The sequence below is a fragment of the Rhinopithecus roxellana genome, chromosome 5 (genome assembly GCF_007565055.1).
Source record: "Rhinopithecus roxellana isolate Shanxi Qingling chromosome 5, ASM756505v1, whole genome shotgun sequence".
In the NCBI taxonomy this organism is placed as follows: domain Eukaryota; kingdom Metazoa; phylum Chordata; class Mammalia; order Primates; family Cercopithecidae; genus Rhinopithecus; species Rhinopithecus roxellana.
This window is the reverse complement of record NC_044553.1, coordinates 129,302,465-129,327,295: the sequence shown is the minus strand read 5'-3', so window position 1 is coordinate 129,327,295 and position 24,831 is coordinate 129,302,465. Positions and strand designations below refer to the sequence as shown.

Genomic DNA, 24,831 nt, shown 5'->3' with positions numbered 1-24,831 from the left:
GGCTGTGATTTTCAGTGCACACTTGGAGAGGGCACCTTGGTGGGTGCCCACCACGTCCAGGGGCAGGCTATGTGACTGCCAGGTTTGCAACAGTGCGTAGCTTCCGGCTACCCTCCTTGGTTGGCTGGGAGCGGGTTGGTGGCCGTGGCTCATGCATAGTGGTCACAGGGAAGGCAGGCTGCCCTGTTTTTTCAGAGTATGGGGAAGGGGAGGGCCATGGGTGCCCTGCATCCGTGATGGGTCAGTGTTCCACATGGAATCCTTTACGTGTGTATCTCTTATGCCTTCTACATGAGATGTGAGGCCCTCTGTTGACATATGTCCCCCTCCTGTCCCCCCAGATGGTGAGCATGGAGGAAGACTTGCGTTGGGCCCAATGGCTCTGGGCCAGTGTCTGTCAGCCAGTTCCAGCCCCAGGTGCACTGAAGCTCAGGCCTTTCCTGGCACCCTGGTCTCCTGCACTGAGCTATGGTGAGCATATCCTGGTCCTGCTGAATGCAAGCGTGGGGAGGGGTTGTCCTAGGTTGGGTCAATGATGAGAACCTTATAATGTTCTGAAAAGAGGTGATGACTTAAAAATCATGCTCAATAGGATTACGCTGAGGCCCAGCCTAGGTGAGAATTTTGGAAGAGGACTCTGGGATCCCAAAGCCCCCTGCAGGGCTCCTGTGTTTTGGGCTGGTGACCTGGAGGCCCTGAAGGGCATCTCGTGGACCCAACTGTATCTCTGTGCTCCTCCATGAGGCAGTCCAGCCTCCCTGTACTGGCTTGGTATCCAGGCTCCGGGTCTCCAGGGACAAGGCACGCTGGAGCCTCCTTCCTGAGCCCCCATTTTCCCGTGTCTTTCAGTGAGCTCCTCTGTCCAAGTGGTTCCCCCAGCCTTGAGCGGCATAGCTGAGTACATCCTGTTTTGGTCATGAGCCATGAGTGATGCAGCATGGGGTCCACGACATTCAGCCTTCAGGCCACTAGGGTTTTCTCAGGCTGCCAACTTACTCCCCACCAGGGAGGAATGGTTTCTCCAGGAAGGCTGCCTCCTTTGGAATCTGACCTATGCCTTTCCTGAAGCCCTGCAGGGGTGACAGTGGTCCAGGCAGGAAGGGGGTCCTTCAGCTCATTGTAGGGCAGCTCCCAGTTGAAACTCGGTGGCCAGGTCAGGCCTGGAGTACTGCCCAGGGCACATGGGGAGGTGGGGCACAGGGGATGCAGTGCACCCTGGAGGTCACACTGGAGTTCTTTCTCCCTGGAGAGGGGTGAGTGACTGGGCCCACACGGTCAGGCTGCAGAGATTCAAGGAATGCTCCACACCCATGGCCTTGAATGGGACCAACCCCGTTGAGCAATGGGCCATCTTAGTGGCACCTCCTTGAGCCTGGTAGGGGACGGCAGTCTTTCAGTGAGGTTGGGTCAAGTCTGAGCTCTAGCTGGCACCCAGTGGTGCTACAGGCTGGCCCTGGGACTTGTGGGCTTTGGGCCAAGGGGGAAGCTTCCGTCCTGCTGGGGACAACCCTTCCTTGAGGTCCAGTGGCAGGAAGGGGGGCCTCCTGAGGTGGAAAGGCCTGCTGTCAAGAGACCTGTCCTGGGAATTTGCCGCCCAGTCTGCTTCTCAGCCATGGGGTCCCCTCTAGGGTGGTGGGGTCTTGAGCACACGGAAAGGAGAGGACACTGTGTGGTTCCTGATTGGCTGAGTGTGGCCCAGCTCTGTGTGTTGGAGTTGTGCAGGGCATGGATTGCGACCCACCAGTGAAAGCACGTGACCCTGGAGGTCCCCAGGCTTGGAGAGGGCACCAGGTCTGGCACCCACCATGCCCAGGTACAGGCTCTGGGACTGCCAGGTTGCAGCAGCTTTTGGCATCTGGACCACCCTCCTTGGTTGGCCAGGAGCTGGTTGGTGGCCCTGTTCCATGCCCCATGTCCCTGGTATGGCCATGGGGTTGAGCGGGAGAACCGGTGCTGGCATGGAGGTGCTCTTGCAGCACGCAGTAGGGTGCATCCCAGGTATCTTGCCTGAGTCAGGTGACCCACTTGCCCTGTCTTTCCAGGGTTTGGTGGCAGGGAGGGCCAAGGGTGCCCCATATCCATGTTGGGTCAGTGTTCAGCATGGATCCCATCACATGAGTATCACTTAGCTCCTTCCCCGCACTGATAAGTGAGGCCCTGATTTGACACATGTCCTCCTGTCCCTCTAGATGGTGAGCCTGGAGGAAGACTTGTGTTGGGCCCACAGGCCCCAGGCCAGGGTACATCAGCCAGGTGCTCACCCCACGGTGCGCTGAAGCTCCGACCCTTCCTGGTACCCTGGTCTCCTGCACTGAGCTGTGGTGACCATATCCAGGTCCCACTAGATGCATGTGTGGGGAGGCAGAGTGCCCTGGGTTGGGTCAATGATGAGAACCTTGTATTATCTTGAAGAGAGGTGATGACTTAAAAATCATGCTCAACAGGATTACGCAGAGGCCCAGCCTAGGTGAGAATTTTGAAAGAGGACACTGAGATCCTGAGGTCCCCAACAGGGCCACTGTATTTTGGGCTGGAGACCTGGAGATCCTGAAGGGCATCTGTGCTCCTCCCTGAGGCAGCCCATGCTCCATATTCGGAATTGGTGTTGGTGCTCCACTTCCCTGGGGGCAGGAAACGTGGGTGGCTATTCCCTGAGCCCCCTTTCTCCCCTTGTGTCTTTCAGTGAGCTCTTCCGAACAGGTGGGCTCCCTGGCATTGACGGACATAGGTGAGTGGATCCTTCTGGGATTATGGGCCATGAGCCAGGCCGTGTGGGGTCCCCAAGGTTCAGCCTTTGAGTCACAAGGGTTGTCTCAGGCAGCCAACCTGATTTGCCACCTGGGAGAGATGGCTTCTTCAGGAGGGTGGCTTTTGTGGGAATCAGACCCAAGGAGGACACCTTCCCTCCTTGGGTCCTACTTGGGGGTGACAGTGTTCCAGGCAGGAAAGGGTTCCTTCTGCCCAGAATGTGATTTCTGGTGCAGCTTGGAGAGGGTACCTGTACTTGCCCCCACCACGCCTGGGGGCAGGCTTTGCCACTGCAGGTCTGCAGTGCCACGTGGTATCAGGGCCAGCCACCTTGGTTGGCTGTGACTTGACTGGTGGCCCATGCCTATGCCCAGTGTTCTCAGGGCTGCCCTGGGGTCATGCAGGAGAGCTGTTTTGGGCAGTGAAAGTGCTCTTGGGGCCTGCAGTATGGCACAGCCTGGGCATTTTGCCTGAGCCCAGTGAACTGCCTGACTTATCCTTCCTGGGTTTGGTGGCAGGGAGGGCCAAGGGTGCCCTACATTGGTGACAAGTCAGTATTTCACATGGATCTCATCACATGTGTCCATGGAGGGGGGGCAAGCGTGAGCTGGCACTCACCCCATTCTCCCAATGGAGGGTGGTCACATGTCCTCCACCTGTGCCCCTAGATGGTAAGACTGGAGGAAGACTTCCATTGGGCCCGCTTTTCATGGGCCAGTGTCCATCAGCCAGGTGTCAGCCCCCAGTGCACTGAAGATCCAGCCTATCCTGGCACCCTAGTCTCCTGCACTCAGCAGGAGTGCTGAGCACATCTGGGTTCCACTGGATGTTTTTTGCAAGGAGGGGGTTCCCTGGGTTGGGTCAATGATGAGAACTTTATATTGTCCTGAAGAGGTGATGACTTAAAAATCATGCTCAATAGGATTACGCTGAGGCCCAACCTAGGTGAGAATTTTGGAAGAGGATTATGGGATCCTGAGGTCCCCAACAAGGCCACTGTATTTTGGGCAGGAGACCTGGAGGCTCTGAAGGGCATCTGGAGGTGGCCCAACCTGTCTCTGCACTCCTTCGTGACGCAGCGCAGGCTCCCTGTGTGGGATTGGTGTTGGTGCTCCAGTTCCCTGGCATGAGGAACGTTGGTGGCTCCTTCCTAAGCTCCTGTTCTCACCTTGTGTCTTTCAGTGAGCTCTGCCACCCAGGAGGTACCCCTGGTATTGACTGGCATAGGTGAGTGGATCCTGCTGGGGACATTGGTCATGAGCCAGACCGTGTAGGGTCCCCAAGGTTTAACCTTTGAACCACAAGGGTTTTCTCAGGGAGCAGACCTGAATTTCCACCTGGGAGGGAAGGGTTCTCCTGGAGGGCAACTTTTTCTGGAACCAGACCCAAGGAGGACCCCTTCCCTGAAGCTCTGCAGGGATGATGATGGTCCAGGCAGGAAAGGGTTCCTTCTGTCCAATGCAGGGCAGCACCCAGCTGAAATGCAGTGATCCAGTAAGGCCTCCAGAACTGCCCAGGCCATATGAGGTGGGCCAGAGGGGCTACAGGGTGCCACAGGGGTAGCAGGAGAGTTCTTGGTCCTTGGAGTGTGGTGCCTGAATGGGCCCATGGGATTGGGTTGTGTAGATTCAAGGATTGCGCGCCACCCATGGCCCTGAATGTGACCTTTCCTGTTGAGCAATGGGCATCTCAGTGGGTGGGGGGGTGGCATTGTTTCCCTGGGGTTGGGTCTAGGTAGAACTCTGGCTGGTACCTGGTGGTGCTGCAGATCAGCCCTGGGACGTGTGGGCTTTGGGCCAAGGGACAGCCCGCCTCCTGCTGGGGATCACCCTATCTCCGAGGTCAAGTGTCGTGAAGGGTGGCCCCCGAGGTGAGAAGGCCTACTGTCGGGGGATCTGTCCCAGGATTGTGTTGCTCAGGCTGCTCCTGAGCCATGGCATCACATCCACAGTGGAAGGGTCTTGGGTCCAAGCATGGCAGAGGGCACCATGTCGTTCTGGATTGGCCACATATGGCCTAACTCTGTGTGCCAGAGGTGTGCAGAGCATGGATGGTGACCCACCGGAGGAAGCACGTGGCCCTGCGTCCCAGGCTGTGATTTCCAGTGACACTTAGAGAGGGTGTCTTGATTTGTGCTCACCATGCCCAGGGGCCAGGTCTGCAGCCTGAGCCCCATGTGGCATCTGGGTCAGCCAGGGGCAGACTGCGATAGCCAGGTCTGCAGCCTGAGCCCCATGTGGCATCTGGGTCAGCCAGGGGCAGACTATGCGATAGCCAGGTCTGCAGCCTAAGCCACGTGTGGCATCTGGGCCAGCCACCTTGGTTGGCTGTGAGCTGGCTGGTGGCCTTGGCCTGTGGCCAGTGGTGCCAGGGCGGCCCTAGGGTCATGTGGGGGAGCTATCTTGGGCAGTGGAGGTGCTGTTGGGGCCTGCAGTAGAGCACAGCCTGTGGGCATTTTGCCTGAGCCCAGTCACCTGCTTGCCCTGTTTCTCCAGGGTTTGGTGTCAGGGAGGGCCAAGGTTACCCTGCATCCGTGACGACTAAGTAATTCACATGGATCTCATCATGTTTGTCCTTGGAGGGCAAGCAAATGTGGACCCCCACCCCCCACGGCCTTCCCCACATGGAGATCATTTTGGACACATATCCTCCTCCTGTCCCCGTAGGTGGTGAGACCGGAAGAAGACTTGCATTGGGCCCACTGTTCCTGCGCCAGAGTCAGTCAGCCTGGTTCCCAGCTCCAAGTGTGGTGAAGCTCAGGCTCTTCCTGGCACCCTTGGCTCCTGCACTGAGCTGGGGTGAGCATATCTGCGTTCCGCTGTTTGCATGTGAAGGGAGGGGGATGCCCTGGGTTGGGCCGATGATGAGAACCTTATATTGTCCTGAAGAAAGGTGATGACTTAAAAATCATGCTCCATAGTATTATGCTGAAGCTCAACCTAGGTGAGAATTTTGGAAGATGAGGCTGGAATCCTGAGATCCCTGGCAGGGCTACACTTATTTTGGGTTGGAGAACTTGAAGACCTGAAGGGCATCTTGGGGGCGCCGATCCTGTCTCTGTGCTCCTCCGTGAGGCAGCCCATGCTCCCCTTACGGGCTTGGTAACTGTGCTCTGCTTCCCCAGGGGCGGGGCAATTTGACGGCCCCTTCCTGAGCCCTCCTTCTTCCCTGTGTCTTTCAGTGAGCTCTTCCATCCAGGTGGGGCCCCTGGCTTTGAGCGGCATAGGTCGGTGCATCCTGTTGGGATCATGGGCCATGAATGAGGCAGCATGGGGTCATCTAGAGTCAGCGTTCGGACCACTAGGGTTTTCTCAGGGAGCCAACCGATTACCCACCGGGAGGGATAGTTTCTCCAGAAGAATCGCTTCCTTGGGAATCTGACCCTAGGAGCATGCATTTCCTGAAGCCCTGCAGAGGTGATGGTGGTCCAGACAGGAAAGGGTTCCTTTAGCCCAATGCAGGGCAGTTCCCAGCTGAAACTCGGTGGGCAGGTCAGGCTCGAGGACTGCCCAGGCCACATGATGGGGGCCACTGGGGCTTTGGGGTGCCCTGGAGGTCACACTGGAGTTCTTCCTCCAAGAGGGGTGGCTGATAGGGCTCACGCAGTCAGGCTGCGGAGATTCAAGGAATGCGCCCCACCCACGGCCCTGAATGGGACCAACCCTGTTGAGCAATGGACCATTTTAGTGGCGCTTCCTTGAGCCTTTTGCAGGGGGGCTGCTGTTTCAATGCACTTGGGTCAAAGCTGAACTCTGGCTGGTGCCTGGTGGTGCTGCAGGCCAACCCTGGTACCCACATGGACTTTGGGCCAAGGGGGCAGTCATATCCCACTGGGGTCATCCCTTCCTTGCGATTCAGTGGCCGGAAGGGTGTTCTCCTGTGGTGGAAGACCTGCTGTCCAGGGACCTGTCCTGGGAATTTGCCACCCAGGCTGCTTCTGAGCCATGGAGTCACCTCCAGGGTGGCAGGATCTTGAGTCCAAGGAAAGGAGAGGACACCATGTGGTTTCCGATTGGCCGAGTGTCGCCCGGCTGTGTGTGTGGGAGGTGGGCAAGGCATGGATGGGGACCCATCAGAGAAAGCATGTGGCCCCAGAGGCCCCCAGGCTTTGATTTCCTGTGCATGCTTGCAGTGGGCACCAGGGCAGCCCTACCATGCCCGGGGCAGGCTCGGTGACTGCCAGGTCTGGAGTGGGTCCTGGCATGAAGACCACCCTCCTTGGTTGGCCATGAGCAGGTTGGTTGCCCTAGCCCATGCCCTGTGGTCCTGGTGCGGCCCTGGGGTTGTTCGGGGGAGCCAGCGTGGGCAGTGGAGGTGCTCTCAAGGCCTGCAGTAGGGCGCAGCCCAGGCGTCTTGCCCAAGCCCAGAAACCCACTTGCCCTGTCTTTTCAGGGTTTGGTGACAGGGAGGGCCAAGTGTGCCCCACATCCAAAATGGATCAGTGTTCTGCATGGATCCCATCACAAGGGTATCCCCTACCCATCTTCCCTGCATTGATACGTGAGGCCCTGGTTGGACACATGTCCTCTTCCTGTCCCTACAGATGGTGACCCTGGAGAAAGACTTGTGTTGGGCCCACAGGCCCCAGACCAATATCCGTCAGCCAGGTGCTCAGCTCCCAGTGCCCTGAAGCTTGGACCTTTCTTGGCAACTTGGTGTCCAGCACTGAGCTGTGGTGAGCCCATCCAGGTCCTGCTGGATGCATGCGCAGGGAGGGGGCTGCCCTGAGTTGGGTCAATGATGAGAACCTTACATTGTCCTGAAGAGAGGTGATGACTTAAAAATCATGCTCAATAGGATTACGCTGAGGCCCAGCCTAGGTGAGAATTTTGGAAGAGGACGCTGGGATCCTGAGATCCCCGGCAGGGTCACTGTATTTTGGGTTGGAGACCTGGAGGCCCTGAAGGGCATCTGGAAGGGGGCCCAACCCTGTCTCTGTGCTCCTCTGTGAGGCAGCCCAGGCTCTCTGTGTGGGCTTGGTGTTGGTGCTCTGGTTCCCCAGGGACAGGGCAGGTTGGCAGCTCCTTCCTGAGCCCTCGTTCTCCCTTTGTGTTTTCAGTGAGCTTTTCCACCCAGGTGGTCCCCCTGGCATTGACCGACATAGGTGAGTGCATCCTGCTGGGGTCATGGGCTATTAGACAGTCGGTGTGGGTCACTGAGGTTCAGCCTTTGGGCCACAAGGGTTTTCTCAGGGACCTGACCTGAACTCCCACCTGGGAGAGATGGGTTCTCCAGGAGGGCAGCTTTTTTGGGAATCAGACCCAAGGAGGATGCCTTCCCTGAAGCCCTACAGGGGTGATGGTAGTCCGGGCGGGAAAGGGTTCCTTCTGCCCAACTCAGGGCCCAATGCAGGGCAGTGCCCCCCTTGAGAATTGGTGCTCTGGTAAGGCCTCAAGGACTTTCCAGGCCACATGAAAGAGGTCAGAGGGGCTACAGGGAACCACGGGGGTAAAAGGGGAGCTCTTGGCCCCCGGAGTGTGGTATGTGAATGGGCCCATTGGGTTGGGTTGCAGAGATTCAAGGATCGCACCTGACTCATGGCCCTGAATGACCATCCCTGTTGAGCAGTGGGTCATCCCAGTGGGTCTCCTGGAGCCTGGTGGGGGTCGTCGTTGTTTTCCTGGGGTTGGGTCAAGGTGGAGCTCTGGCTGGTACCTGGTGGTGCTGCAGGTCAGCCCTGGGACTCATGGGCTTTGGGCCAAGAGGCAGCCCACATCTTGCTGGGGGTCATGAAGGGTGGCCTCCTGAGGTGGGAAGGCCCACTGTCGAGGCACCTAGACTGGGAATTGTTCCTCAGGCTGCTTAGGAGCCATGGTGTCACCTCCAGGGTGGTGGGATCTTGGGACTAAGCAAAGGAGGGGGCACCATGTGGCTCCCAATTGGCCATGTGTGGCTGGCTCTGTGTCTGGAAGGTGTGTGGAGTATGGATGGGGACCCACCAGAGAAAGCAAGTGGCCCTGAAGTCCCAGGAGGTGATTTCTGGTGTAGGCTTGGAGAGGGTGCCTATATGTGCACCCACCATGCCCAGGAGCAGGCTATGCCACTGCAGGGTCTGCAGTGACGCCTGGCATATGCGCCAGCCTCCTTGGTTGGCTGTGACCTGGCTGGTGGCCTGTGCTTTTGCCCAGTGGTCAGGGCAGTTCTGAGTTAATGCAGGGGAGCCGTTTTGGGCAGTGGAGGTGCCCTCGGGTCCTACAGTATGGCACAGCCTGGGTGTTTTGCTCAAGCCCAGTGACCTGCCTGCCTTATCCTTCCCAGGTTTGGTGACAGGGAGAACCAAGGGTGCCCTGCATCGGTGATGAGTCAGTATTTTGCATGGATCTCATCACGTGTCCATGGAGGACAAGCAAGCATGAGCTGGCACCAGCCACCCCCTTCTCTGCATGGAGGGTGGTCACGTGTTTCCCTAGATGATGAGACTGGAGGAAGACTTCAATTGGGCCCACTTTTCCTGGGCTAGTGTCCATCAGCCAGGTGCTTAGCCCCAGTGCCTTGAAACTCCAGCCCTTCCTGGCACCCGGTCTCCTGCACTGAGCTGTGGTGAGCACATCCGGGTTCCACTGGATGTTTGTGCGGGTAGGGGTTTTCTGTGTTGGGTCAATGATGAGAACCTTAAATTGTCCTGAAGAGAGGTGATGACTTAAAAATCATGCTCAGTAGGATTACGCTGAGGCCCAGCCTAGGTGAGAATTTTGGAAGAGGATTATGAGATTCGGGCCACTGCATTTTGGGCTGGAGACCTGGAGGCTCTGAAGGGCATCTGGAGGTGGCGCAACCTATCTCTGTGCTCCTCCATGAGGCAGCTCAGGGTCCCCGTGTGGGGTTGGTGGTGCTCTGGTTCCCTGGTGTGGGGAATGTTGGTGGCTCCTTCCTGAGCCTCTATTCTTGCCTTGTGTCTTTCAGTGAGCCCTTCCACTGAGGAGGACCCCTTGGCATTGACTGGCATAGGTGAGTGGATCCTGCTGGGATCATTGGTCAGGAGCCAGACTGTGTGGGGTCCCCAAGGTTCAGCCTTTGGTCCACAAGGGTTTTCTCAGGGAGCAGACCTGAATTTCCACCTGGGAGGGAAAGCTTCTCTTGGAGGGTGGCTTTTTTGGGAATCTAACCCAAGGAGGACTGCTTCCTTGAAGCCCTACAGGGGTGATGGTGGTCCAGGCAGGAAAGGGTTCCTTCTGCCCAATGCAGGACAGCGCCCAGTTGAGACTTGGTACTCCAGTAAGGTCTCAGGACTGCCCAGGCCACATGAAGGAAGCCAGAGGGGCTATGGGCTGCCACTGGGGTAATAGGGGATCTCTTGGTCCCTGGAGTGTGGTGTGTGATGGGGTTGGGTTGCGGAGATTCAAGGATCGCACCCCACCCATGACCCTGAATGCAACCATCCCTTTTGAGCAATGGGGCATCCCAGTGGGTCTCCTGGAGCCTGGTGTGGGGTGGCGTTGTCTCCCTGGGATTGGGTCAAGGTGGAGCTCTGGGTGGTACCTGGTCGTACTGCAGGTCAACCTTGGGACTCGTGGGCTTTGGGCCAAGGGACAACCGCATCCTGCTGGGCGTCACCCTATCTCCGAGGTCAAATGTCCTGGAGGGTGGCCTCCTGAGGTGGGAAGCCCCATTGTTGAGGGACCTGTCCCAGGATTTTGTTGCTCAGGCTTCTTCTGAGCCATGGCATCACCTCCAGGGTGACAGGGTCTTGGGCCCAAGCAAAGGAGAGGGCACCATGTCACTCTGAGTTGGCCAAGTGTAGCCTAGCTCTGTGGTGGGAGGTGTGCAGAGCATGGATGGTGACTCACCTGAGAAAGCACATGGCCCTGCAGCCCCAAGCTGTGATTTCCAGTGCATGTTGTAGAGGACATCTTGATGTGAGCCCACCACACCCAGGGGCAGACTGCATGACTGCCAGGACTGCAGTGGCACGTGGCATCTGGGCCAGCCTTCTTGGTTGGCCATGACCTGGCTAATGGCCCTGGCCCATGCCCTGGGGTCATGCAGGGGAGCCCTCTTGGAGGGTGGAGGTGCTCTCAGGGCCTGCAGTATAGCGCAGTCTGGGCATTTGGCCCGAGCCCAGTGACCTGCCTGCCTTGTCCTTCCTGGGTTTGGTGACAGGGAAGGACAAGGGTGCCCCATGTTGGTGACAAGTCCATTTCTCACATGGATCTCATCACATGTGTCCGTGGAGGATGAACAAGTGAGAACTGACCCCCGCTACCTCCTTCCCACATGGGGTCATTTTGGACTCATGTCCTCCACCTCTCTCCCAGATGGTGAGACCGGAGGAAGACTTGCATTGGACCTGCTGTTCCTGGGCCAGTGGCCATTAGCCTGGTGCCCAGTCCCTGATGCGCTGAAGCTCAGGTCCTTCCTGGTGCCCTGGTCTCCTGCACTGAGCTGTGGTGAGCACATCCGGGTCCCACTGGAATCATGTGTGAGGTGGTTGGTCCCCTGGGTTGGGTCGATGATGAGAACTTTATATTGTCCTGAAGAGAGGTGATGACTTAAAAATCATGCTCAATAGGATTACGCTGAGGCCCAGCCTAGGTGAGAATTTTGGAGGAAGACACTGGGATCCCGAGATCCCTGGCAGGGCCACTATATTTTGGGCTGGAGAACTCGAGGCCCTGAAGGGCAACTCAGGGGGCCCCATTGTGTCTCTGCACCCCTCTGTAAGGCAGCCCAGTCTAGCTGCGTGAGCTTGGTGTCTGGTTCCCTGGGGATGGGGCATATTGGGGGCTACTTCTTGAGCCGCCGTTCTCCCCCATGTCTTTCAGTGAGCTCTTCTGCCCAGGTGGGGTCCATGGCCTTAAGCAGCATAGGTGAGTGTATCCTGTTGGGGTCATGGTCCCTGAATGAGGCAGCATGGGGCCATTGAGGGTCAGCCTTCGGGCCACTAGGGTTTTCTCAGGGTGCCACCGGAGAGGGAACTTTTTTCCAGTAGCGTCGCTTCCTTGCGAATCTGATCCTAGGAGCACGCATTTCCTAAAGCCCTGCAGAGGTGGTGGAGGTCCAGGCAGAAAGACTTCCTTCAGCCCAACACAGAGCACCTCCCAGCTGAAACTCAAGAGGCTGGTCAGGCCTCGAGGACTGCCCAGGCCACATGAGGGGAGCAATACAGGCTCTGGGGCAGCCTGGGGTTCATGCTGGAGTTCTCCCTCCCTGGACAGTGGTGGGTGATTGGGCGCATGTAGACAGGCCCCCAGAGATTCAGGACTGCACCCTATCCGTGGCCCTGAGTGGGACCAACCCTGTTGAGTAATGGGCCATCTTAGTGGTACCTCCTTGAGCCTGGTAGGGGGAGGCACTGTTTCAATGCAGTTGTGTCAAGGCTGAGCTCTGGCTGGTGCCTGTTGGTGCTGCAGGCAGCCCTGAAGGTTGTGGTCTTTGGGCCAAGGGGGCAGCTCACATCCCCCTGGGGTCTCCCCTTCCTTGAGATTCACTGGCAGGAAGGGTGTCCTCCTGAGGTGGGAAGTCCTGCTGTACAGGGACCTGTTCTGGGAATTTGCCCCACAGGTTGCTTCTGAGCCACGGGGTCACCTACAGGGTGGTATGGTCTTGATCCCAAGGAAAGGAGAGGACACCATGTGGTTTCTAATTGGCCCAGTGTGGCCTGGCTCTGTGTGTGGGAGGTGTAGGGCAAGATGAAGACCCACCAGAGAAAGCACGTGGGTCTGGAGGCCCCCAAGCTTTGATTTCTGGTGTGTGCTTGGAGAGGGCACCAGGGTGGGTACCCACCATGCCCAGGGCAGGCTCTGCGACTGCCAGGTCTGCATTGGCTCCTGGTGTCAGGGTCAGACTCCTTGGTTGGCCATGCACAGGTTGGTTGCTCTGACCCATGCCCCGTGGTCCCAGTGCGGCCCTGGGGTTGTTTGGGGGAGCTGGCCCGAGCAGTGGAGGTGCTCTTGGGGCCTGTAGTAGGGCACTGCCCAGGGGTCTTGCCCCAGCCCAGTGACCTATATTCCCTGTCTTTCCAGGGTTTGGTGGCCAGGAGGGCCAATGGTGCCCCATTTCCATGATGGGTCAGTGTTCTGCACGGATTCCATCACATGGGCATCCCCTACCCACCTTCCCCACACTGATACGTGACACCCTGGTTGGACACATGTCCTTCTGCTGTCACCCCAGATGGTGAGCCTGGAAGAAGAGTTGTGTTGGGCCCCCACAGGCCCCAGGCCAGTGTCCGTCAGCCTGGTGCTCATCCCCCCGGTGCCTTAAAGCTCAGACCCTCCCTGGCACCCTGGTCTCCTGCATTGAGCTGTGGTGAGCACATCCAGGTTCCGCTGGATGCATGCGTGGGGAGGGGCTTGCCCTTGGTTGGGTCAATGATGAGAACCTTATATTGTCCTGAAGAGAGGTGATGACTTAAAAATCATGCTCAATAGGATTACGCTGAGGCCCAACCTCGGTGAAAATGTTGGAAGAGGACACTGGGATCCTGAGATCTCCCACAAGGCCACTGTATTTTTGGCTGGAGACCTGGAGGCCCTGAAGGGCATCTGGAAGGGGGCCCAACCCTGTCTCTGTGCTCTTCCTTGAGGCAACCCAGGCTACGTCTGCAGGCTTGGTGTTGGTGCTGCAGTTCCCTAGGGCAGGGAACATTGGTGGCTCCTTCTGAGCCCCCATTCCTCCCTTGTGTCTTTCAGTGAGCTTTTCCTCCCAGACGGGCCCCCTGGCATTGACTGGCATAGGTGAGTGCATCCCGCTGGGGTCATGGGCCATTAGCCAGGCCATGTGGGGTCGCCGAGGTTCAGCCTTTGGGCCACAAGGGTTTTCTCAGGCAGCCGACCTGAATTCCCACCTGAGAGAGATGGGTTCTCCAGGAGTGTGGCTTTTTTGGGAATTAGACCCAAGGAGGATACCTGAAGCCCTGCGGGGGTGACGGTGGTCCAGGCAGGAAAGGGTTCTGTCAGCCCCAGGCAAGGCAGCTCCTAGCTGAGACTCAGTGCTCAGGTCAGTTCTCAAGGACTGCCTGAACACGAGGGGGTCCAGAGGGGCTCTGGGTGCCAAGGGGGTCACATGGGAGCTCTCAGTCCCTGGAGTGTGGTGTGTGAATGGACCCTTATGGTTGGGTCTTGAGCATAAAAGGGTCATGCCCCACCCATTGCCTGGAATGCGACCATCCCTATTGAGCAATATACCATCCCAATGTGTCTCCTGGAGCCTGGTAGGAGGAGCATTGTTTTCCTGGGGTTGGGTCAAGGCGGAGCTCTGACCCATACCAGGTTGTGCTGCAGGTCAGCCCTGGGACTCGTGGGCTTTGGGTCAAGGGACAGCCCGCATCCTGCTGCGGATCACCCTGTCTCTGAGATCAAGTGTCAGGAAGGGTGACCCCCTGAGATTGGAAAGCCAGCTGTCAAGGGACCTGTCCCAGGATTTTGTTACTCAGGCTGCTTGAAATCCATTGTGTCACCTCCAGGGTGGTAGAGTTTTGGGCCCAAGCAATGGAGAGGGCACCATGTGACTCCCAATTGTTCAAGTGTGGGGCTGGCTCTGTGTGTGGGAGATACGCGGAATACAGATGGTGACCCACCAAAGAAAGCATGTGACTCAGGCTGTGATTTCCAATGTGCCATTTGAGAGGGTGCCAGTATGCACGCCTCCCATACCCAGGGGTAGACTATGTGACTGCCAGGTCTGCAGTGGTGCATGGCATCTGGGCCAGCCTTCTTGGTTGGCCATGACCTGGCTAATGGCGCTGGCCCGTGCCCAGTGGTCCCAGGGATGCCCTGGGGTCATGCAGCAGAGCCCTCTTGGGCTATAGAGGTGCTCTCAAAGCCTGCGGTATGGCACAGCCTGGGCATTTAGCCTGAACCCAGTGAACTACCTGCCCCGTCCTTCCTGGGTTCATTGGCAAGCAGGGCCAAGGGTGCCCCGTGTCGGTGACAAGTCAGTATTTCACATGAATCTCATCACATGTATCCATGGAAGATGAGCAAGTGTGAGCTGGCATGCCCTACCTCCTTCCCCATGGAGAGGTCATTTTGGACACATGTCCTCCAGCTCTCTCCCAGGCGGTGAGACCGGAGGAAGACTTGCATTGGGCCTCTTGTTCCTGGGCCAGTGGCCATCAGTCTGTTGCCCAGCCCCCCGATGTGCTGAAGCTCAGGCCCTTCCTGGTGCCCTGGTCTCCTGCACTGAGCTGTGGTGAGCACATCCAGGTTCTGCTGGAATCATGTGTGAGGTGGTTGGTCCTCTGGGTTGGGTCGACGATGAGAACCTTACATTGTCCTGAAGAGAGGTGATGACTTAAAAATCATGCTCAATAGGATTACGCTGAGGCCCAACCTAGGTGAGAATTTTGGAAGAGGACGCTGGGATCCCAAGATCCCCGGCAGGGCCACTATATTTTGGGATGTAGAACTTGAGGCCCTGAAGGTCATCTCAGCGATGCCCAGCCCTGTCTCTGTGCCCCTCTGGGAGGCAGCCCAGGCTCCCTGTGTGGGCTTGGTGTCTGGGCTCAGGTTGCCCGGGGATGGGGCATGTTGGCGGCTCCTTCCTGATCACGTGTTCTCCCCCTTGTCTTTCAGTGAGCTCTTCTGCCCAGGTGGGGCCCATGGCCTTAAGCGACATAGGTGTGTATATCCTGTTGGGGTCATGGGCCATGAATGAGGAAGCCTGGGGACATTGAGGGTCAGCCTTCAGGCCACTAGGGTTTTCTCAGAGTACTACCGGGGAGGGAACATTTCTCCAGTAGGATCACTTTCTTAGAAATCTGACCATAGGAGCACACATTTCCTGAAGCCCTGCAGGGTGATGGTGGTCCAGGCAGAAAGGGTTCCTTCAGCCCAACATAGAGCAGCTCCCAGCTGAAACTCAGTGGGCTGGTCAGGGCTCCAGGACTGCCCAGGCCACATGAGGGGGGCAACAGGGGCTCTAGGGCAGCCTGGCGGTTACACTGGAGTTCTCCCTCCCTGGACAGTAGTGGGTGATTGGGCCCACACAGACAGGCCCTGGAGATTCAGGACTGCCCCCTATCCATGACCCTGAATGGAACCGACCCTGTTGAGTAATGGGCCATCTTAGTGGTACCTCCTTGAGCCTGGTAGGGGGAGGCACTGTTTCAATGCAGTTGGATCAAGGCTGAGCTCTGGCTGTTGCCTGGTGGTGCTGCAGGCGGCCCTGGAGGTTGTCTTTGGGCCAAGGGGGCAACTCACATCCCTCTGGGGTCACCCCTTCCTTGAGATTCAGTGGCAGGAAGGGTGTCCTCCTGAGGTGGGAAGTCCTGCCGTCCAGGGATCTGTTCTGGGAATTTGCCCCACAGGCTACTTCTGAGCCACGGGGTCACCTCCAGGGTGGCAGGGTCTTGATCCCAAGGAAAGGAGAGGACACCACGTGGTTTCTGATTGGCCCAGTGTGGCCTGGCTCTGTGTGTGGGAGGTGTAGGGCAAGATGAAGACCCACCAGAGAAAGCACGTGGGCCTGGAGGCCCCCAGGCTTTGATTTCTGGTGTGTGCTTGGAGAAGGCACCAAGGTGGGCACCCACCATGCCCAGGGCAGGCTCTGGGACTGCCAGGTCTGCATTGGCTCCTGGTGTCAGTGCCAGACTCCTTGGTTGGCCCTGAGCAAGTTGGTGGCCCTGACCCATGCCCCATGGTCCCAGTGCTGCCCTAGGGTTGTTCAGGGGAGCTAGTCAGAGCAGTGGAGGTGCTCTTGGGGCCTGCAGTAAGGCACAGCCCAGGCATCTTGCCCCAGCCCAGTGACCTACATTCCCTGTCTTTCCAGGGCTTGGTGGCCAGGAGGGCCAATGTTACCCTGTGTCCATATTGGGTCAGTATTCTGCATGGATTCCATCACATGGGCATCCCCTACCCAACTACCCACACTGATATGTGAGGCCCTGGGTGGACATGTTTCCTTCTGCTGTCACCCCAGATAGTGAGCCTGGAAGAAGACTTCTGTTGGGCCCCAACAGGCCTCAGGCCAGTGTCCGTCAGCCTGGTGTTCATCCCCTGGTGTGTTGAAGCTCAGACCCTCCCTGGCACCCTGGTCTCCTGCATTGAGCTGTGGTGAGCACATCCAGGTTCCGCTGGATGCATGCGTGGGTCAATGCCCTTGGTTGGGTCAATGATGAGAACCTTATATTGTCCTGAAGAGAGGTGATGACTTAAAAATCATGCTCAATAGGATTACGCTGAGGCCCAGCCTAGGTGAGAATGTTGGAAGAGGACACTGGGATCTCAAGATCTCCAACAGGTCCACTGTATTTTGGGCTGGAGACCTGGAGGTCCTGAAGGGCATCTGGAAGGAGGCCCAACCCTGTCTCTGTGCTCTTCCTTGAGGCAACCCGGGCTACCTCTGTAGGCTTGGTGTTGGTGCTGCAGTTCTCTGGGGCCAGAGAACATTGGTGGCTCCTTCCTGAGCCCCCATTCCTCCCTTGTGTCTTTCAGTGAACTTTTCCTCCCAGACGGGCCCCCTGGAATTGACTGGCATAGGTGAGTGAATCCTGCGGGGGTCATGGGCCATTAGCCAGGCCATGTGGGTTTGCTGAGGTTCAGCCTTTGAGCCAGAAGGGTTTTCTCAGGCAGCCAACGTGAATTCCCACCTGGGAAAGATGGGTTCTCCAGGAGGGTGGCTTTTTTGGGAATTAGACCCAAGAAGGATACCTGAAGCCCTGCAGGGGTGACGGTGGTCCAGGCAGGAAAGGGTTCTGTCAGCCCCAGGCAAGGCAGCTCCTAGCTGAGACTCAGTGCTCGGGTCAGTTCTCAAGGACTGCCTGAACACGAGGGGGTCCAGAGGGGCTCTGGGTGCCAAGGGGGTCACATGGGAGCTCTCAGTCCCCGGAGTGTGGTGTATGAATGGACCCTTAGGGTTGAGTCTTGGAGATACAAGGATCGCGCCCCACCCTTGGCCCTGAATGCGACCGTCCCTATTGAGCAATGGGCCATCCCAATGTGTCTCCTGGAGCCTGGTGGGAGGCAGCGTTGTTTTCCTGGGGTTGGGTCAAGGCAGAGCTCTGGCCAATATGTGGTTGTGCTGCAGGTCAGCCCTGGGACTCGTGCGCTTTGGGTCAAGGGGCAGCCCTCATGGCACTGGGGATCACCCTATCTCTGACACAGTAAGGGTGGCTTCCTGAGAAGGGACGGCCTGCTGTCGAGGGACCTGTTCCAGGATTTTGTTGCTCAGGCTGCTTGAAATCCATTGTGTCACCTCCAGGGTGGTGGAGTTTTGGTCCCAAGCAATGGAGAGGGCACCATGTGGCTCCCGATTGTTCAAGTATGGCTGACTCTGTGTGTGGGAGACATGCGGAGTATGGGTGGTGACCCACCAAATTTGCATGTGAGTCAAGATGTGATTTCCAGTGCGTGCTTGGAGAGGCCACCTGTACACACGCCCCCCATGCCCAGGCTATGTGACTGCCAGGCATTGGCATCTGGGCCAGCCTTCTTGGTTGGCCATGACCTGGCGAATGGCCCTGGCCCGTGCCCAGTGGTCCCAGGGAAGCCCTGGGGTCATGCAACAGAGCCGTCTTGGGCAGTGGAGGGGCTCTCAAAGCCTGCAGTATGGCAAAGCCTGGGCGTTTTGCCTGAGCCCAGTGACCTACCTGCCCTGTCCTTCCAGGATTCTTGGCAAGCAGGCCCAAGGGTGCCCCGTGTCGGTGACAAGTCAGTATTTCACATGGATTTCATCACATGTTCCTTGGAGGATGAGCAGGTGTGAGCTGGCATGCCCTACCTACTTCCCCACGTGGAGATCATTTTGGACACATGTCCTCCAGCTCTCTCCCAGGTGGTGAGATCAGAGGAAGACTTGCATTGGGCCTCCTGTTCCTGGGCCAGTGGTCATCAGCCTGTTGCCCAGCCCCTGATAAGCTGAAGCTCAGGCCCTTCCTGGCACTCTGGTCTCCTGCACTGAGCTGTGGTGAGCATATCTGGGTCCCGCTGGATACATGCATGAGGTGGTTGGTCCCCTGAGTTGGGTCGATGATGAGAACCTTATATTGTTCTGAAGAGAGGTGATGACTTAAAAATCATGCTCAATAGGATTACGCTGAGGCCCAGCCTAGATGAAAATTTTGGAAGACGCTGGGATCGCAAGATTTCTGGCAGCACCACTGTATTTTGGGCTGGAGAACTTGAGGCCCTGAAGGGTATCAGGGTGCCCAGCCCTGTCTCTGTGCCCCCGTGTGAGGCAACCCAGCCTCCCTCTGTGGGCTTGGTGTCTGAGCTCTGGTTCCCCAGGGATGGGGCATGTTGGCGGCTACTTCCTGACCCCGTGTTCTCCCCCATGTCTTTCAGTGAGCTCTTCTGCCCAGGTGGACCCATGGCCTTAAGCGGCATAGGTGAGTGTATCCTGTTAGGATCATGAGCCATGAATGAGGAAGCTTGGGGCCATTGACAGTCAGCCTTCCGACCCCTAGGGTTTTCTCAGGGTACCACCGGGGGCTGAACGTTTCTTCAGTAGAGTCACTTCCTTGGGAATCTGACCCTAGGAGCACGCATTTCCTGAAGCCCTGCAGAGGTGATGGTGGTCCAGGCAGAAAAGTTTCCTTCAACCCAATATAGAGCAGCTCCCAGCTGAAACTTGGTGGGCAGGTCAGGGCTCAAGGACTGCCCAGGACACATGAAAGGGGCAATTGTGGCTCTGGGGCAGCCTGGGGGTCACGCTGGAGTTCTTCCTCCCCAGACAGTGGTGGTTGATTGAGCCCATGCTGATAGGCCCTGGAGATTCATCACTGCACCCCATCCATGGCCCTGATCAGACCGACCCTATTGAGTGATGGGCCACCTTAGTAGTACCTCCTTGAGCCTGGTAGGGAGAGGCACTGTTTCAATGCAGTTGGATCAAGGCTGAGCTCTTGCTGGTGCTGCAGGCAGCCCTGGGGACTGTGGTCTTTGGGCCAAGGGGGCAGCTCATGTCCCGCTGGGGTCTCCTCTTCCTTGAGATTCAGTGGCGAGAAGGGTGTCCTCCTGAGGTGGGAAGTCCTGCTGTACAGGGACCTGTTCTGGGAATTTGCCCCACAGGCTACTTCTGAGCCACGGGGTCACCTCCAGGGTGGCAGGATCTTGATCCCAAGGAAAGGAGAGGACACCATGTGGTTTCTAATTGGCCCAGTGTAGCCTGGCTCTGTGTGTGGGAGGTGTAGGGCAAGATGAGGACCCACCAGAGAAAACATGTGGCCCTGGAGGCCCCCAGGCTTTGATTTCTGGTGTGTGCTCGGAGAGGGCACCAGGATGGGTACCCACCATGCCCAAGGCAGGCTCTGTGACTGCCAGGTCTTCATTGACTCCTGGTGTTAGGGCCAGACTCGTTGGTTGGCCATGAGCAGGTTGGTTGCCCTGACTCATGCCCCAGGGTCCCAGTGCAGCCCTGGGGTTGTTTGGGGAAGCCAGCCCGAGCAGTGGAGGTGCTCTTGGGGCCTGCAGTAGGGCACAGCCCAGGCATCATGCCCCAGCCCAGTGACCCACTTCCGTGTCTTTCCAGGATTTGGTGGCCGGGAGGGCCAGTGTTCCCCCGTGTCCATGATGGGTCAGTATTCTGCATGGATTCCATCACATGGGCATCCCCTACCCACCTGCCTCACACTGATATGTGAGGCCTTGGTTGGACACTTGTCCTTCTCCTGTCACCCCAGATGGTGAACCTGGAGGAAGACTTGTGTTGGGCCCCCACAGGCCCCAGGCCAGTGTCCGTCAGCCTGGTGCTCATCCCCTGGTGTGTTGAAGCTCAGACCTTCCCTGGCACCCTGGTCTCCTGCACTGAGCTGTGGTGAGCACATCCAGGTTCCGCTGGATGCATGCGTGGGTCAATGCCCTTGGTTGGGTCAATGATGAGAACCTTATATTGTCCTGAAGAGAGGTGATGACTTAAAAATCATGCTCAATAGGATTACGCTGAGGCCCAGCCTAGGTGAGAATGTTGGAAGAGGACACTGGGATCTCAAGATCTCCAACAGGTCCACTGTATTTTGGGCTGGAGACCTGGAGGTCCTGAAGGGCATCTGGAAGGAGGCCCAACCCTGTCTCTGTGCTCTTCCTTGAGGCAACCCGGGCTACCTCTGTAGGCTTGGTGTTGGTGCTGCAGTTCTCTGGGGCCAGAGAACATTGGTGGCTCCTTCCTGAGCCCCCATTCCTCCCTTGTGTCTTTCAGTGAACTTTTCCTCCCAGACGGGCCCCCTGGAATTGACTGGCATAGGTGAGTGAATCCTGCGGGGGTCATGGACCATTAGCCAGGCCATGTGGGTTTGCTGAGGTTCAGCCTTTGAGCCAGAAGGGTTTTCTCAGGCAGCCGACCTGAATTCCCACCTGGAGAGATGGGTTCTCCAGGAGGGTGGCTTTTTTGGGAATTAGACCCTAGGAGGCTACCTGAAGCCCTGCAGGGGTGACGGTGGTCCAGGCAGGAAAGGGTTCTGTCAGCCCTAGGCAAAGCAGCTTCTAGCTGAGACTCGGTCAGTTCTCAAGGACTGCCTGAACACAAGGGGGTCCAGAGGGGCTCTGGGTGCCACGGGGGTCACATGGGAGCTCCCAGTCCCCCGAGTGTGGTGTGTGAATGGACTGTTAGGGTTGGGTCTTGGACATAAAATGGTCATGCCCCACCCATTGCTTGGAATGTGACCATTCCTATTGAGCAATGGGCCATCCCAGTGGGTCTCCTGGAGCCTGGTGGGAGGTGGCGTTGTTTTCCTGGGGTTGAGTCAAGGCCTCCGCCTTGCCCGTATCTGGTTGTGCCACAGGTCAGCCCTGCGATTCGTGGCCTTGGTCCAAGGGGCAGCCTGCATCCTGCTGGGGATCACCCTATCTCTGAGATCAAGTGTCAGGAAAGGTGGCCCCCTGAGAAGGGACGGCCCACTGTCGAGGGATCTGTTCCAGGATTTTGTTTCTCAGGCTGCTTGGAATCCATTATGTCACCTCCATGGTGGTGGAGTTTTGGGCCCAAGCAATGGAGAGGGCACCATGTGGCTCCCAATTGTTCAAGTGTGGCTGGCTCTGTGTGTGGGAGATATGCGGAATACGGGTGGTGACCCACCAAGGAAAGCATGTGACTCAGGTTGTGATTTCCAGTGTGTGCTTGGAGAGGGCACCTGTGTACACAATGTATTCATGGAGGACAAGCAAGCATCAGTTGGCACGCCCTACCTCCTTCCCCACATGGCAGTCATTTTGGACAGATGTCCTTCTCTCTCAGATGGTGAGACAGGAGAAAGACTTGTGTTGGGCCTGTTCCTGGGGCTGTGGCCATCAGCCCGGTGCCCAGCACTGAGGTTCAGGCCCTTCCTGGCACCCTGGTCTCCTGCACTGAGTTGTAGTGAGCACATCCGGGGTCTGCTGGAATCATGTGCGAGGTTGTTGGTCCCCTGGGTTGGGTCGATGATGAGAACCTTATATTGTCCTGAAAAAAGGTGATGACTTAAAAATCGTGCTCAGTAGGATTACGCTGAGGCCCAGCCTAGAGGAGAATTTTGGAAGAGGATGCTGGGATACCAAGATCCCTGGCAGGGCCACTAGTCACTGTATTTGGTGCTGAAGAACTTGAGGCCCTCAAGGGCATCTCAAGGGGACCCAGCCATGTCTCTGTGCCCCTCCATGAGGCAGCCCAGGCTCACTGTGTGGGCTTGGTGTCCGGGCTGTGTTTCCCCAGGGATGGGGCATGTTGGTGGCTCCTTCCTGAGCCCGTGTTCTCCCCCGTGTCTTTCATGAGCTCTTCTGCCCAGGTGGGGCCCAGGGCCTTAAGTGGCATAGGTGAGTGTATCCTGTTGGGGTCATAGGCCATGAATGAGGCAGCGTTGGGCCATTGAGGGTCAGCCTTTAGGCCACTAGGGTTTTCTCAGGGTGCCAACCTATTTCCCACTGGGGAGGGAACATTTCTCCAGTAGGGTTGCTTCCTTGGGGATCTGACCCTAGAAGCATGCATTTCCTGAAGCCCTGCAGGGTGATGGTGGTCCAGGCAGGAAAGGGTTCCTTCAGCCCAACATAGAGCAGCTCCCAGCTGAAATTCTGTGGGCTGGTCAGGCCTTGAGGACTGCCCAGGCACATCATGGGGGACACAGAAGCTCTGGGGCTCCCTGGGGCTCACACTAGAGTTCTCCCTCCCTGAAGAGTGGTCAGTGATTGGGCCCACATAGTCAGGCGGTGGAGATTCAAGGAATGCGCCCCACCCATGGCCCTGAATGGGACCGACCCTGTTGAGTAATCGCCATCTTAGTGGCACCTCCTTGAGCCTGTTGGTGGAGGTGCTGTTTCAGTGAGGTTGAGTCAAAGCTGAGCTTGCCTGGTGCCTGGTGGTGCTACAGGCCGGCCCTTCTTTGGGCCAAGGGGACAGCTCGTGTCCCACTGGGGTCATCCCTTCCTTTAGGTCCAGTGGTGGGAAGGGTGGCCTCCTGCGGTGGGAAGGCCAGCTGTTCAGGGACCTGTCCTGGAAATTTGCCACACAGGCTGCTTCTGAGTCATGGGGTCACCTCCAGGGTGGTGGGATCTTGAGCCCAAGAAAAGGAGGACATCATGTGATTCCTGATTGGCCAAGACTCCTTGGTTGGCCAGGAGCAGGTTGGTTGCAGTGGCCTATGCCCCATGGTCCTGGTGTGGCCCTGGGGTTGTTCTGGGGAGCCAGTTCGGGCATTGGAGGTGCTCTCAGGGCCTGCAGTAGGGTGCAGCCCAGACATCTTGCCCCAGCCCAGTGACCCACTTGCTCTGTCTTTCTAGGGTTTGGTGGTTGGGAGGGCCAATGGTGCCCTGTGTCCATGTTGGGTCAATGTTCTGCATGGATCCCCATCACATGGGTATCCCCTACCCACCCTCCCTGCACTGATATGTGAGGCCCTGGTTGGACACATGTCCTCCTCCTGTCCCTCCAGATGGTGATCCTTGAGGAAGACTTGTGTTGAGTCCCCACAAGCCCCAGGCCAGTGTCTGCCAGCCTGGTGCTCATCCCCTGGTGTGCTGAAACTCGGATCCTCCCTGGCACCCTGGTCTCCTGCACTGAGCTGTGGTGAGCACATCCAGGTTCTGCTGGAGGCATGCTTGGGGTGGGGGTTGCCCTTGGTTGGGTCGATGATGAGAACCTTATTTTGTCTTGAGGAGAGGTTATGTGATGGGTGTTGTGGCAGCTCTTTGTAGTTCATTTTCTTCAGTGCTTTTTGTGTGTTCTCTTTGTGTATTCTTTTCCCTTTGTGTGTTTTACTTTCATAAAGGCAGCAGCAAATGTTTTCTGGGTAGTGGTATTTTTCATTTTTATTTACTTCCTAATTTGATAGTGTTTTAGTTGGAATAGACAGTCTCATTGTAGTTTTTCAGAAAGATGGTTTTTTTCTGTACATTATATGATTGCATATAATTTATCCAGTTGTTTTTTTTTTTTTAAAAAACAAACTGGGGACTACAGTCGAATGCACTGCCTATTTTATTGAAAAAGATTGTATGGAAATCTAAAGATGAGAAAGTAGACAAGCACAGCAGAAGACATTTATTTTGATATAACCACAGAAATTCATCGATATGACTTTATCATATTGATGGTTTTTCATAAAAATATGAAATCTTTTGATAATGGATTGTCTCATTTGTGTTTCTCCTTATATCATGTTTTGCCATCAATACAAATTGCAATGCTTAGAAATTTAAACACTTTCTGAAGTGGAAGATCTAGCTAAAGAATTAGATTGGTATTGGCTGAAATGTTGCAGTAATCACATGATAGGCTTAATACAACATGAGTTACATGCTGAGTGCTCTAAGGTAGAAAGTAGGTAACAAGGAATAACAGGTAAGTAATGTAAGTCAGGAGAAGGAAACTCTAGGATAGAATCATTAGAAAAGGCTTGATGTCAACAGCAGTCTGTAGAGTTTACAGCCTATAGAATTTACAATAAGTGCCTTTTTCTGTGCTCATCAATGCTCTGCTTGTGTTGTAGGAGAAGTTAGTTCCCTGGAAGAAATGTAAATACAAATTTCCAAATTGCGATGCAGAGGGAAAAAAGAATGAGAAAGTAAAGAATATCCAAGAACTCTGGAAGCATTTCAAAAAGTGTAAAGATGCATAGTGAGAATGTCAGAAGAATAAGGAGATAAAGGGAAAGAAATATTTGACACAACAATGATTTGAGCAATTTCTAAAATTAATGGTGGACAGAAACCCACATGTTCAGGAAGCTCAGAGAACATT

General features: G+C 56.5%; 13 non-coding genes across 13 annotated transcripts; all 13 read left to right on the top strand.

Annotated features, from left to right (window-relative positions):
* Positions 1 to 526: 526 nt before the first annotated feature.
* Positions 527 to 608, top strand: LOC115897880. Its single transcript, XR_004057657.1, has one exon. It is a non-coding gene; the product is annotated as a small nucleolar RNA SNORD115 (small nucleolar RNA).
* A 1,770-nt stretch (positions 609 to 2,378) lies between these two features.
* LOC115897905 lies at positions 2,379 to 2,460 on the top strand. Its single transcript, XR_004057681.1, has one exon. It is a non-coding gene; the product is annotated as a small nucleolar RNA SNORD115 (small nucleolar RNA).
* A 1,146-nt stretch (positions 2,461 to 3,606) lies between these two features.
* LOC115897901 lies at positions 3,607 to 3,686 on the top strand. Its single transcript, XR_004057677.1, has one exon. It is a non-coding gene; the product is annotated as a small nucleolar RNA SNORD115 (small nucleolar RNA).
* A 1,916-nt stretch (positions 3,687 to 5,602) lies between these two features.
* On the top strand, positions 5,603 to 5,684 carry LOC115897909. The gene has a single exon (XR_004057685.1). It is a non-coding gene; the product is annotated as a small nucleolar RNA SNORD115 (small nucleolar RNA).
* A 1,795-nt stretch (positions 5,685 to 7,479) lies between these two features.
* LOC115897870 lies at positions 7,480 to 7,561 on the top strand. The gene has a single exon (XR_004057647.1). It is a non-coding gene; the product is annotated as a small nucleolar RNA SNORD115 (small nucleolar RNA).
* Positions 7,562 to 9,342: 1,781 nt separating this feature from the next.
* Positions 9,343 to 9,424, top strand: LOC115897882. Its single transcript, XR_004057659.1, has one exon. It is a non-coding gene; the product is annotated as a small nucleolar RNA SNORD115 (small nucleolar RNA).
* A 1,767-nt stretch (positions 9,425 to 11,191) lies between these two features.
* On the top strand, positions 11,192 to 11,273 carry LOC115897874. Its single transcript, XR_004057651.1, has one exon. It is a non-coding gene; the product is annotated as a small nucleolar RNA SNORD115 (small nucleolar RNA).
* A 1,779-nt stretch (positions 11,274 to 13,052) lies between these two features.
* On the top strand, positions 13,053 to 13,134 carry LOC115897859. The gene has a single exon (XR_004057636.1). It is a non-coding gene; the product is annotated as a small nucleolar RNA SNORD115 (small nucleolar RNA).
* Positions 13,135 to 14,936: 1,802 nt separating this feature from the next.
* Positions 14,937 to 15,018, top strand: LOC115897883. Its single transcript, XR_004057660.1, has one exon. It is a non-coding gene; the product is annotated as a small nucleolar RNA SNORD115 (small nucleolar RNA).
* Positions 15,019 to 16,794: 1,776 nt separating this feature from the next.
* LOC115897858 lies at positions 16,795 to 16,876 on the top strand. The gene has a single exon (XR_004057635.1). It is a non-coding gene; the product is annotated as a small nucleolar RNA SNORD115 (small nucleolar RNA).
* A 1,774-nt stretch (positions 16,877 to 18,650) lies between these two features.
* Positions 18,651 to 18,732, top strand: LOC115897869. The gene has a single exon (XR_004057646.1). It is a non-coding gene; the product is annotated as a small nucleolar RNA SNORD115 (small nucleolar RNA).
* Positions 18,733 to 20,494: 1,762 nt separating this feature from the next.
* On the top strand, positions 20,495 to 20,576 carry LOC115897857. Its single transcript, XR_004057634.1, has one exon. It is a non-coding gene; the product is annotated as a small nucleolar RNA SNORD115 (small nucleolar RNA).
* Positions 20,577 to 22,034: 1,458 nt separating this feature from the next.
* Positions 22,035 to 22,116, top strand: LOC115897903. The gene has a single exon (XR_004057679.1). It is a non-coding gene; the product is annotated as a small nucleolar RNA SNORD115 (small nucleolar RNA).
* Positions 22,117 to 24,831: the final 2,715 nt, after the last annotated feature.